This window comes from Molossus molossus, unplaced genomic scaffold (genome assembly GCF_014108415.1).
Source record: "Molossus molossus isolate mMolMol1 unplaced genomic scaffold, mMolMol1.p scaffold_m16_p_8, whole genome shotgun sequence".
Taxonomy (NCBI): domain Eukaryota; kingdom Metazoa; phylum Chordata; class Mammalia; order Chiroptera; family Molossidae; genus Molossus; species Molossus molossus.
Genome location: NW_023425402.1, coordinates 101,598,068 through 101,610,345, shown reverse-complemented (window position 1 = coordinate 101,610,345; position 12,278 = coordinate 101,598,068). Strand labels below are relative to the sequence as shown.

The 12,278-nt window shown below is 39.9% G+C and overlaps 1 protein-coding gene across 1 annotated transcript in view; it reads left to right on the top strand.

Moving 5' to 3' along the window:
• RGS17 (regulator of G protein signaling 17) overlaps positions 1-12,278 on the top strand; it is a 97,489-nt gene that overhangs the window by 44,545 nt on the left and 40,666 nt on the right. The window lies entirely within an intron of this gene.

Genomic DNA, 12,278 nt, shown 5'->3' with positions numbered 1-12,278 from the left:
TGTCTATTAAATCTCACAGGAAAAACTAAATGGGTCCAGTATATTCCATGGGTTCTTTTCACTTTATTACTCATTTTTGTAGTATTTGACAAAAGTATTGTTCCATGGTTGATTGGAAATTTAAAAACAAGACAGGACGAATCCTGATCCTTCACCACCAATAGTGCAATGAACCCAGAGGATCAGTGAAGTGGGGAAGTGTCATAGATGAAGAAGGAATTATGGTGACAATGTGAATAGCTGATAACTGACTACTTGCTATGGGCTTATCATTGTGCTTTGTTTCTTTCTCTCTCTCTCGCTCGCTCATACACACACACACACCATATATACCATATATACAGAACCATATACATATATGCCATACATACATACACACATATGCACATATACCATATATACAGTACCATAAATATACATATATACATATATATCTGTATATGGAGAGAGTTATTTAATATTTCACAACTCTAGAACTCTGAGTAAGATATTTATCATGCCCATTTTACTTGATTATGTGCCGGATATTATTGCCAATATCCATTTCTCCCCCAAGAGTTACTCTTTGCAAAAAACCAAACCAACAGGGGTTCTTTGTGGTACCCATGCTATTTCATGAATATATGAGGGTGGAGAATAACTGTGCTTCCCCAACCTACTTCCCCCTAAAAAACCCACCCTGCCGTTTTGCTTCTCAGCTCTTGCCTGCGTGTCGGATAGTGCTTAGTGAGCTGCGTGAACAGTGTGTCAGGGACTTCGGAGCAGGGCCTTTACTCCTTCGTCGTCATGCAGAACCTTCCTGCGGGCTGCTGCCCACTCTTCCTGGAAGGAGCCGAGATGTTTTGCTGTGTGAGTGAAGAGCGCTGATTGAATGACTGAGTCACTGGTGCACTGCCTGTCGTCCGGTGTGTTTATGAAAAAAGGAAAAAGATTGAGCTGCTATTAACTTTGTAACATGGGGCCATTTTGCTGAAAATACTTATGTGAAAGGCAGATTAAAGGGAAGTAATAAATTTGATGAAACAGTCATAATAACATGCTTTAGGGAAACATGACCATACATCCTCTTCGAGAATATTTTTTTACCTTGAGTCAAACACGGGTTTTTGAAAGTTTTCTGGTTATTGTATCTTTAGATGTTCTTTCTTAGATGTCAATTAGTGTAAGACAAACTCTACAGAACGTACCTTTGGAAACCAGAGGTGATAAAGTCGTTCAGATGCGGAATACATGTGGGAGAAGGCAATGTGGGGCTGCTCCTCAACACAGAGAGTATTACGAAGGGCAAGAGAATCCGAGGCGACCTTTGGTGGTGTAGCTGTGGAAGAAGATTTGAACAGCATTCAAGGATGTCACAATAAACACAAACATAAAACACAATATTTGATGTTTTAGCTCCTGCTGGGGTTGCTTCCACATAGTATTAATCTCTTATTCCCATTTAAAGTGTCTATATAACATTTTTCTGTAGTAAATTTCCATAGCAATTATCCCTGTTTTTTGTAGCTGTCTTAAATCCGTGTATGAATAATTACTGTTAGGAGAAATAGTCTTTGGAACACCCTTTTTCAAATGTTATGGTTTTGTTGTCTCTTCTATTTTTTTTTCCCCATTTGAAGTCTTTTTTTAGTTTTATTTTTTTTTCTTTCCTTATATTCACTTGCTTATCTTTATGTGAATGGAAATAATGAGCACGTCTGCTCTCTGGAAAACAGTTTGATGACTCTGAAAATGAATATGTCACATCGGTGAACGTGCAGTCAGTACTTTCCTAAGTAAACACGCTTGCCTCTCTGTTAATCAGTGGCATTTTCTAGAATGGCCAATGAAACATACAGGGCCATGCTAAGGGATTCTCCGTCACCGTGCAGTGTTTATAACGAAGAGTATTCTCACTGTAATGCCTTTTTGGTCGTGTTTCTAAAACAGGTACCCTAAGCTAATGCTCCCTTCCTAAACTAAATCAAAGCCAGAATAATCCAGGTAAAAATTGGTTTTTTAAAAGCTCTGCGTTATCTGCATTGGTCTTCTTGACTTTCTAAAATTGCTAAGTAATTGAATGACCTTCCTCGTCATCTGAGTGCAAACCTAGAGTCTGACAGAAAACCTGTGCTGGAAAGAAACCTTCCATTTCTCTCATGTCACTCATTTAACACGTATCGACTGAGCTCACTGGTTCTCAGGCTAATTCATGTGATGAAGATCCTGGAACTATGGCACTTGTTACCATATATCATTTTGATGACATTAACATTGAAATAACTAATTTTAAATGTGTGTGTACAATTAGATAAATACTGGTTTATATTAGATTCCAAAATGCAAAAACATTAGTGGATACCAACATTTTCAGAATCCAAAAAGGGATAATAAACATTATGAGAGCCATTTCTCCCCATTAAATTAACTTTATTCCTTGGAGCAAAATAGAGGAATGGTTTTCTGAGGAGTGGAATTCTTGCTCCAGCTCACAAAATGCCACTTCTTGGTGGGAGCTTAACTGAGACACATAATTACTCCTCCATGTGTACCAAGAGTACTAAGATGAACAGCTCAGCCTCCGCACTCAAAGAGCTCAAGGTCTTGTAGAAAAAATGCACATGGCACAGCTATGAAACAAAATGGAATTACATGTCAAAGAAGATGGGGCCCTCCCAGCCCCCACGGGCTGGAGGAAGTGCCTTCACGGGGTGCTGGGAGAGATGCTAGGATGTCCAAGTCCAGGCATCTAAGCAAGCTTGTATGCAAATTGCAAAGTGGTAGGTACACACTACTGTGTAGCTCTGAGGGAAATGCACCTATTTCTTCCCAAATGGGAAGAAGACAAGAGAGGGGATGATAAGTAAGATGAGCGTTGAAAGGATAGTACGGTAGTCCCCCCTTATCCATGGGAGATAGGTTCCAAGATCCCCAGTGGGTGTCAGAAACTGTGACTAGTACCAAACTCTATGTATAGTATGTGTTTTTCTACACATGCCTGTCATAAAGTTTAATTTACAAATGAAGCACATGAAGAGATTAACAACAATAACTAATAACAAAATAGAACAATTATAACAATATACTGTGATGAAAAAGAATGCGAATGGCCTCTCTCTCTCTCAAAATACCTTATTGTACTGTACTCACCCTTCTTGTGATGATGTAAGATGATACAATGCCTATGGGATGAGATGAAGCGAGGTATTCAGAATAGTAAACAATTTAAAACTAATAAATTGTATATTTCTGGAATTTTCCATTTAATATTTTCAGGCCATGGTTGACCATGGGTCACTGAAACTGTGGAAAGTGGACTGCAGATAAAGGGAGGCTACTATATCACAATTTTGAAAATAGCACATTAAAAACTATGCCCCCATCCCACCCCTCATGCCCCCCCCCCCAAAAAAAAAGCAAAAATGGTTTGGATACAACTCTCGTTCTATAAATGTGCCATAAGACAAGACGTGACCTTGGAAGCTTGCTCCTTTACATACATACATGCTGGCTCAGCTGAAGCAGGTGGTTATCAGACATTTTACATCGAGCAGTGAGTTGTTTTCCTTCACAGGGAAAATGCATCACGACTAGGCATAAATATCCGTACATGTTGAATTGCTTCCTTGTCCACCCCGGTACTAAAGAGAGCCCCACAGATTTGGCTTATTTAGCAAATAGCTTTTTGGGGGCTAAACACTGAACCAACAACTATATGGCAAAACTGAATGCTTCCACTAAGCATGACAAGATGGCCACAATTACAATGAACTTTTCCGGATAAGGAGTTGATTGTGGGTACTCTGGGTCACTTGAGTCTCAGTTCATTTACAAGTGATAAAAATGACAGTGTTGATGGTGAAATGAAAAGCCAAACCATTAGTGTAGATCCCTGAGATAGGAAGGTACCACCCAATGGAAACAAAAACCCACCCAATAAGAAGAGAAATGATCTCTCAGCAAAAACACATTGGTGGAAGTCTTCAACATCTTACCCTGAAAACATTGTACCACACCAACTTTTAGGCAACATTGTGAACAACTCTCTCCATTATTACCTTGAGAGAGCTGTCACTTATTGAGTGTTTAGTATATATATACTTGTTCCGATTATTTTTACATGGTTAATCCATTTAACCATCACAGTAGTAATGATGTACCAGTTAGTCCTATTACTATCAATAATTACCTACAGATGAGGAAACTGTGACATAAGAGGGTAAGTGACTAACCAAAAGTCATCCAACTGATGGCAGAGGCAGATTTGGACACGAACAGCCTGCTTCCAGAGTTTGTTAAATCACCACACCATAGTGTAGCTTGCAGGAAATTACCATTAGTATATTTGTAGGTTTAAGTTCTAAAAATACACCAAGAGTAAAGTGAGACATCACTAATTTTGATGTGCAAAGTCAGTTATTTCCCGATTCAGCTAATTTTCCAAAATTGATCATCTCACCACACCAGCATCTTGACCATTAAGGAAGATGTAGGTACCAATTTGGATTTCTTAATCTCTTTATTTTGTTCACACAGCCCTCCAACCCCCCTCCTATCTGGCAACCAGCAGTTTGCTCTCTGAGTCACTTCAAAATTATATAAGTGTCTAACCACTGTGAGACAGTATAAAATAATATTGAATGTCAACTGTAATTGACACATTTTTTAACAAGAAAGATGTGGAAACATTCTTTTTTTTTTTTTTTTTTTTTTTTTTTATCCTCACCCAAGGATATTTTTCCATTTTTTGTACAGATAGAGTGGGAGGGAGAGAGAGGAAGGGAGAGAGAGTGAGAAACATCGACGTGAAGGGACACATCGAGTGGCTGCCACCCGCATGACCAACCAGGGCCCGGGACAAACTGCAACCGAAGTACGTGCCCTTAGCGGGAACCGAACCCGGGTCTCTCCGGACCGCAGGCCGACGCTCTAACCGCTGAGCCAAACCGGCCAGGGCTGGAAACATTCTTTTTCTTCTGACGTTAGGAAATATAAAACAATTATGCTTATATTTATGTATTACAATATCAAAATACCAAACAAATTTTATATGGATTTTCTAGATAGAATACGAGTGTTCACTTTGCAGCAGCAATTCCAGCTTCCATTCCCTAGGCCGCCTGGGTATGAGTTTATCCCCATCCTCCACCTGGGGCGCTGTGGGGAAAAATAAGGAGCAGAGTTCAAACTCAACCGTGGGAACATCTTAGACCTATAAGAATTGTACTAAAGTTTGCAAATCTCTGCCTTGGGAAAAATAGATTTTTTTAACAATCAGAGTAATCTTTCATATTCACCATCAATAGTCAATACTTATTGTGCATCTATTATTGACGGCAAACACTTCTACATTACAGGAGAACCAGTACGTAAGATATATTTTTCTCTCTCCTTCACATTAAGAGTTTTACAATCCCACTGGGAAACATTGTATTAACAAAACAAATGAAAAATAATATTAGTCAGTGTTCAAGAAAGGACAATATGATCTTTAAAGTGTAGATTTTAAAAAACAGGGATTCCTCATCTCCTTCCCAACTGTATTTTAAAGAAAGTATAGTTAGCTGGGGCAGCCCATTTCAGGACTAATAACCTCAGAACCAAGAGTCTAACCATCCATGTAAACTTACAGTCACTGTAAATCCACCTCTTTCAAAGTGTTGTCTAACTTTTACTTGATGCCCATGAATGCTTGGCCTGATGCTAATCTCACAGGTACATTGTGGTCTCATCTCAGTATCAGACAAACATTCCATGTGTGGAAGCAAGAATCTCTCAATTGTTCCTATTCATCAATCCATCTTCTATCATTTAGGATTTTACAAAACAGATCTGTATTCTCTTCTAACTGGCATCACTTCAAATAGTAGAAAATTCTGATTCTGATGATCTGAGTCTTCTTTTCTTTTTTTTTTTTTATCCTCACCCGAGGACATTTTTCCATTTTTTGTCCAGATAGAGTGGGAGGGAGAGAGAGAGAAAAACATCAACACCCACACGACCAACCAGGGCCAGGGACAAACCACAACCCAGGCCTGCGCCCTTAGCGCAGAACCGAACCCGGGTCTCTATGGACGGCAGGCCAACGCTCTAACCGCTGAGCCAAATCGGCCAGGGCTGATCTGAGTCTTCTTTAGGGCTAACACTTTTGTTCTAAAAGGAGTATTCTTATGGGATGTATTTTATTTTTTTAATGTACCTCCTTCTAGTCTTCTGAACACATTTTAATTTTTTTCTTAAATAGTGGTGAGCAGAGTTGAACATAACGATTTAACCAGCCCAAAGAAGACCTTTCACTAGTGCTTTTAAGGAAAAAATATTGCTTCTAGTAATACATTCTAAATTTTCATTAACTATTTTGTTTATATTGTATTGTTGATTAATGCTGAATTTATTGTCTAGTAAATAACCTAGAATTTTTCATATGCTCCTGTTAACCATGTTTCTCTCAACCTAGTTCTATGCATTCTTTTTAGATCCAAATTCATATTCTTATATTTACCCTTTTATAGTTCAGCTTTTTATTTTGCTCATTGCTCAAACTGTAAAGATATTTGAACTGAGATGTAATTGACAAATGACATTCTGTACATTTAAGATGTACAACATGTTGGTTTAACATATTTATATATTGCAATATGATTACCACTCTAGTTTAGCTAACACCTTCATCACATCCCATATTTATGATTTCTTCTTTGTGGTGAGAATATTTTAGATCTAGTCCCTTAGCAACTTTGACATATATAGTACAGTATTATTAACTATAACCACAATGCTGTTCATTACATCTCCAAAATTTATTCATCTTCTAACTGCAAGTTTATACTCTTTGACCAGCATCATTCCCCTTTCCCCCACCCCCCACCCCTGGTAACCACCAGCCTATGTTTCTAGTAGTTCAGCTGTTTCAGATTCTACATATACGTGAGATCGTACAGTATTTGTCTTTCTCTGTCTGCTTTATCTCACTCAGCATCATGCCCATGTTGTCATAATTGACAGAGATTGCTTCTTTCTGTCTTGTGGCCAAATGATAGTCTATCATATTGTATGCATAAGTATAAGAATAATTGTTTTATATTTCCTTACTTTGGAAGAAAAAGAATGTTCCTACTTTTTAAAAAAAATTTGTCATTAAAGTTGACATTAAATAGTGTTTTATATTTGTTTCAGGTGTACAGCATAGTGGTATATAGACATTTATATGATTTTCAAAGTGATCCAGAGAATAAACTGATGGTTGCCAGATGGGAGGGGGGTCGAGGGGCTGGGTCAAAAGGTGAAGGGATTAAGAAGCACAGTTTGGTTCCTGCATCTTTTTTTTTTTTTATCCTCACCCGAGGATATTTTTCCATTTTTTGTACAGATAGAGTGGGAGGGAGAAAGAGGAAGGGAGAGAGAGAGAAACATCGACGTGAAGGGACACATCGAGTGGCTGCCTCCCACACGACCAACCAGGGCCGGGGACAAACTGCAACCGAAGTACGTGCCCTTAGCGGGAACCGAACCCGGGTCTCTCTGGACCACAGGCCGACGCTCCAACCGCTGAGCCAAACCGGCCAGGGCGGTTCCTGCATCTTTCTTAATGGTCCAGATGCTGGTGTAGTGAGATGATCAATTTCGGAAAAGTCAGAAGACTTAGGCAACGAAAGGTCTTGAAAATCTAACAAATGATATTTGGACCCTTTACAGTGATTTTAAACCATAGCATCTCTAGAAATTGACTGATAATGGGCACCCAAGATGCCATTTCCCTCTGAATGTTTCCAAATGGAATACTTAACACTAAGGAAATTAAGGTAGTTAATTTTTAAGACAGTTATTGAATCTTTCTGCAAATTTTTGTGACATAGATTAAGACCTCTGATATAAAGCTGTGTGTGTATGTGTGTGTGTATGTGTGTTTCTGAAGAAAAAACAGGCAAAAATCTCTACTTTCATGGAACTTAATTTCTAGTTGGTTAGATACACAAATGCATGAAACTTAGAGCATGAGGAATGATAATATGTAATATGGAGGCAAATTAAATAAGAAAGGGTGGCAGGTCATGCTGGGGTGGAGTGAAGGCGTTGTGATTTTAAATGAGGCAGCAGGAAAGGTGTCACTGAGAATGTAACATGTGAGTGAAGACATGAACCTCGACTGCGAATGCCCCAGCGCAAGGTGTCCCAGGCGTGGTTGAGGAGCAGCGAAGAGGCCCCGTGGTTAAACAGGGAGTAAGGAGGAGAGAAAAGAACATGTATTCAGCCCTGGCCGGTTTGGCTCAGCGGTTAGCGCATTGGCCTGCGGTCCAGCGAGACCCGGTTCGGTTCCCGCTAAGGGCACGCACCTCGGTTGCAGTTTGTCCCCAGCCCGGGTTGGGCCCTGTGGGTGGCGACCACTGGATGTGTCCCTTTCATGTCGATGTTTTCCTCTCTCTCTCTCTCCCTCCCACTCTGTCTGAACAAAATATCAAAAAATGTCCTCGGGTGAGGATAAAAAATACATACATACATACATAAAAATAATATGTATTCAGAGAAGTGACTAAGGACCAGATTACAAAAACATTGGCTTTTACTCTGAGTAAAATAGGAAGACACTGGAAGATTTAGAGTGAAGTTGGGTGGAAGATTTTTTGCTGATATCATCTACTTATGCTTTAAAAGTTTTATTTTAACAGAATGAACTAGGAAGAGGAGGAGACGATGAGGGAGAGGTAGGAGGAAAGTGGAGGAGACTAGTTAAGAGGCCTCACATTTGCTGATCTGCTGATCTGCGTGAAATTGAAAAGTTGAAGATGACTTCAAAGTTCTTTTGGTATGAATAATTAGAAAGATGAGGTTTTTTGCTTACTGAAAGTGGGAAAAATGTGGGAGGAACAGGTTTTTTTTGGGGGGAGGGTGGATAAGAGAGTCAGATTAGAACATGTTATGTTTGAGAAAACCAAATGGAGATGTCAAGTAGGTAGTTAAGCATATGAGTCCTGAATTCAGAAAAATATCCTCTTTGTTAAAGTGTAAGGTTGAGCCCTGGCCGGTCTGGCTCAGCAGTTGGAGCGTCGGCCTGCGGTACAGAGAGACCTGGGTTCGGTTCCCGCTAAGGGCACGTACCTCAGTTGCAGTTTGTCCCCGGCCCTGGTTGGTCGTGTGGGTGGCAGCCACTTGATGTGCCCCTTTCACATCGATGTTTCTCTCTCTCTCTCTTCCTCTCTCTCCCTCCCACTCTATCTGAACAAAAAATGTCTCGGGTGAGGATAAAAAAAAAAAAAATTGTAAGGTTGAGAATTTTTTTTTATCCTCACCTGAGGACATTTTTCCATTTTTTGTTCAGATAGAGTGGGAGGGGGAGAGAGAAAGAGAGGGGAACATTGACGTGAAAGGGACACATCGAGTGGTTGCCACCTGCATGACCCAACCAGACCAGGGACAAACTGCAACCGAGGTGCATGCCCTTAGCGGGAACCGAACCCGGATCTCTCTGGACCACAGGCCAACGCTCTAACCTCTGAGCCAAACTGGCCAGGGCAGGTTGAGAATTTTTAACAGGAATCTAGTAGGTCCAGTAAAAATGTCAATGAGTTAATTAAATAATTGAAATAAATAAATGAGAGGGAGTAGAATTCCCAGGATGGGGTACAGTGGCCATCGAACATTTGCAAGTGAGGGAGATAAACAGGAAATAACAAAGTAGACTGAGGAATGACCAGCAGGATTGAAAGCAACTGGGCGACTGGGGTACCCAGGAAGGCGAAAGAGGAAAGTGTTTCAAAGAGGATGGAATGATCATTGTGTCTAATGCTGATAAGCCCAGAAAATTATGATAAAATGAGTCAGAGGTAACAACATGGGAACATTGTGATGTATACAAAAACTGTCGGTGGAGGGATAGGGCAGCTGTCTTATTTTCCAAATTTATGTAGTCAAATTTATCTCTAGACTGTTTCTAACCAGAGAAGCATGGGGTTTTATTTCAGCTAGTCATTGATTAAGTCCAGCATCATATTTTATCCATTTCAGCACAATTGCTTCTTCTGTTCCTCTCCTTCCCTCTGATTCTGTTTTCTTCTGACCAAAGTAGATTTCAGCAGGATTTGAGTAACAAACTCAGTTTGTATGTCATAAATCATCTTCTCTCTTGAATTTGTGTTTAGCCAAATATAAAGTTGCAGGTGATAGATTGTCTCCCTCAGCACGTGGAAAACATTACTCTCTTGCCCTTTGTCTCTGTTATCTAATATCGCTCATGAAGGCTACTGTCAGTACACGCTACACCTCTGTGGGTCATACCTCAGCTTATTCTTTATCTTAGCGCTCTGTGGCTCTATTATGCTTGTAAATATGGATCTGCTTTTATTTTTATGTTATTAATTCTCTGCAGCATGTCATGTGCTCTTCTGATCCGAGGCTTCGTTTAGTTTTGTTTTCTTCCATTGCTGGAAAGTTCTCAGCCAACTTCCCTGAAAATAATACTTCCCTGATAACCTGTCGATTCTCTCCTTCTGATAGAAATGTCATTGGACGTCTGCTGGAGTTTTCCAGTGCTACTTTTCAGTGCTACTTTTCTTACCTGCCAGGATCCATGCTTGTCTCCTTTATGTTTCATCTTTCCGTCTTTTTTGCTGAATTCTGGGCACAGTTGTTTGGCACCATTATTTATTCTCGTTGGGAAGATATTATTCCGTCGACATTTTTTAATGGCTGTGTGTGTTTGTGTTTACGTTTTTCTTTTTCATTCTGTCTATTCTTGTTTTATATTTGCTTTTATAATTCATTGCTCTCTTATATGAATGAGACAAATTTCACGGTCTTGCCTTTATCACACTGCATGCTTATCACACCGATTTTAGATTATTCTGTCATTTGGATTTGATCAGGAGTGTATTCATCTCCTGGGTGTTGAGTTGGCTCTCTCTGTTTCAGTGTTATTTGGATCTTTTGCTTTTAGGCAATACATTGAGTGAGAAATATATTTCTCACTCTCTCTCACTCTTCATAATGTAATACTTCTCTCTTGTGTCCTTTAGCCCCTCGATACCCTCAGTCTCACAACAGTACTTGCATCAGCATCTCAGGACAGCAGTGGTTCTGGACATGTCTCTGACCCATGTCACTGAACGGGCGGGCTGCTCAGCCTAAGTCAGGTCTGGATGGGGTTTTGTGGGGTGTTTTGGGTTTTTTGTTTGTTTGTTTTTTCAGCATCCTTTTATGAGTAGCAGAACCACAGCCCCTGACTTTAAGCAGCACCCTGAAATCTGCTCTCTCACCACTCACAGTGGAGCATTTGATACCCCATGGGAGTAGGGGACCGTTGCAGCTTTCTGTTCCCATACCTGAATTGAAAAATGACTGTCTTTAGGCCCCATTTACTGACCATTGTGGTTTTTTTGGTCTAAAGAGATGCTTATCTTGTTTTCAAGAATACAGTGATTTGCCCTGGCCAGTTTGGCTCAGCGGTTAGAGCGTTGGCCTGCGGTCCAGAGAGACCTGGGGTCGGTTCCCGCTAAGGGCATGCACCTTGTCCCCAGTTGCAGTTTGTCCCCGGCCCTGGTTGGGTCGTGTGGGTGGCAGCCACTTGATGTGTCCCTTTCACGTCGATGTTTCTCTCTCTCTCTCTCTCTCCCTCCCTCCGGCTCTATCTGAAGAAAAACTGAAAAAATGTGCTCGGGTAAGGATTAAAAAAAAGAAGAAGAATACAGTGTTTTTTAAAAAGTATCTATCATTTTATTTAGAACTAAAAATGTAATTTTTAAAGCATGAGCTCACAATGCCAAAATAACCTGAAGTAGTTTATATTTTTAATACGTATTGCTCCCAATTATAAATATGACCATATATGTCTATGATATACATACATTGCATATTTTTTAAAAACATTGCTCAATATAATTAATTCCTTTTTCAAAGAGGTCATGCTAAATTTGATATTAGTCTACTAAAACAAAACCTTATTTTTATCCTCAACAAAGTTCTGGATCAGATTGGATTTATATATAGAAAGCAACGCATTCGGTCTGATTTGTAAGGTCACAGGTAGGGTATGCTGTACCCCAATAGTTTCTTATCTGCCGGGATCTGTAGTATAAATTCCACCAAAGTAATTATCCTGGATTGCATATCTTTCCACAGTCCTCTACTAAATGAAAATAAATTTAGGTGGTGGAGGGGAAGGAGGTAATGCCTTTGCAACAAGGTTATATAACAGAGAATAAGGCGTTTTGCCAATATTATCAGGATTGGCCCCTGGAGGGTGTACCGTAAGTGCCAAAAAAGGAGATTGAGTGTTTTGAAAAAAGGTGAGAGAGCACCAGAAGCAA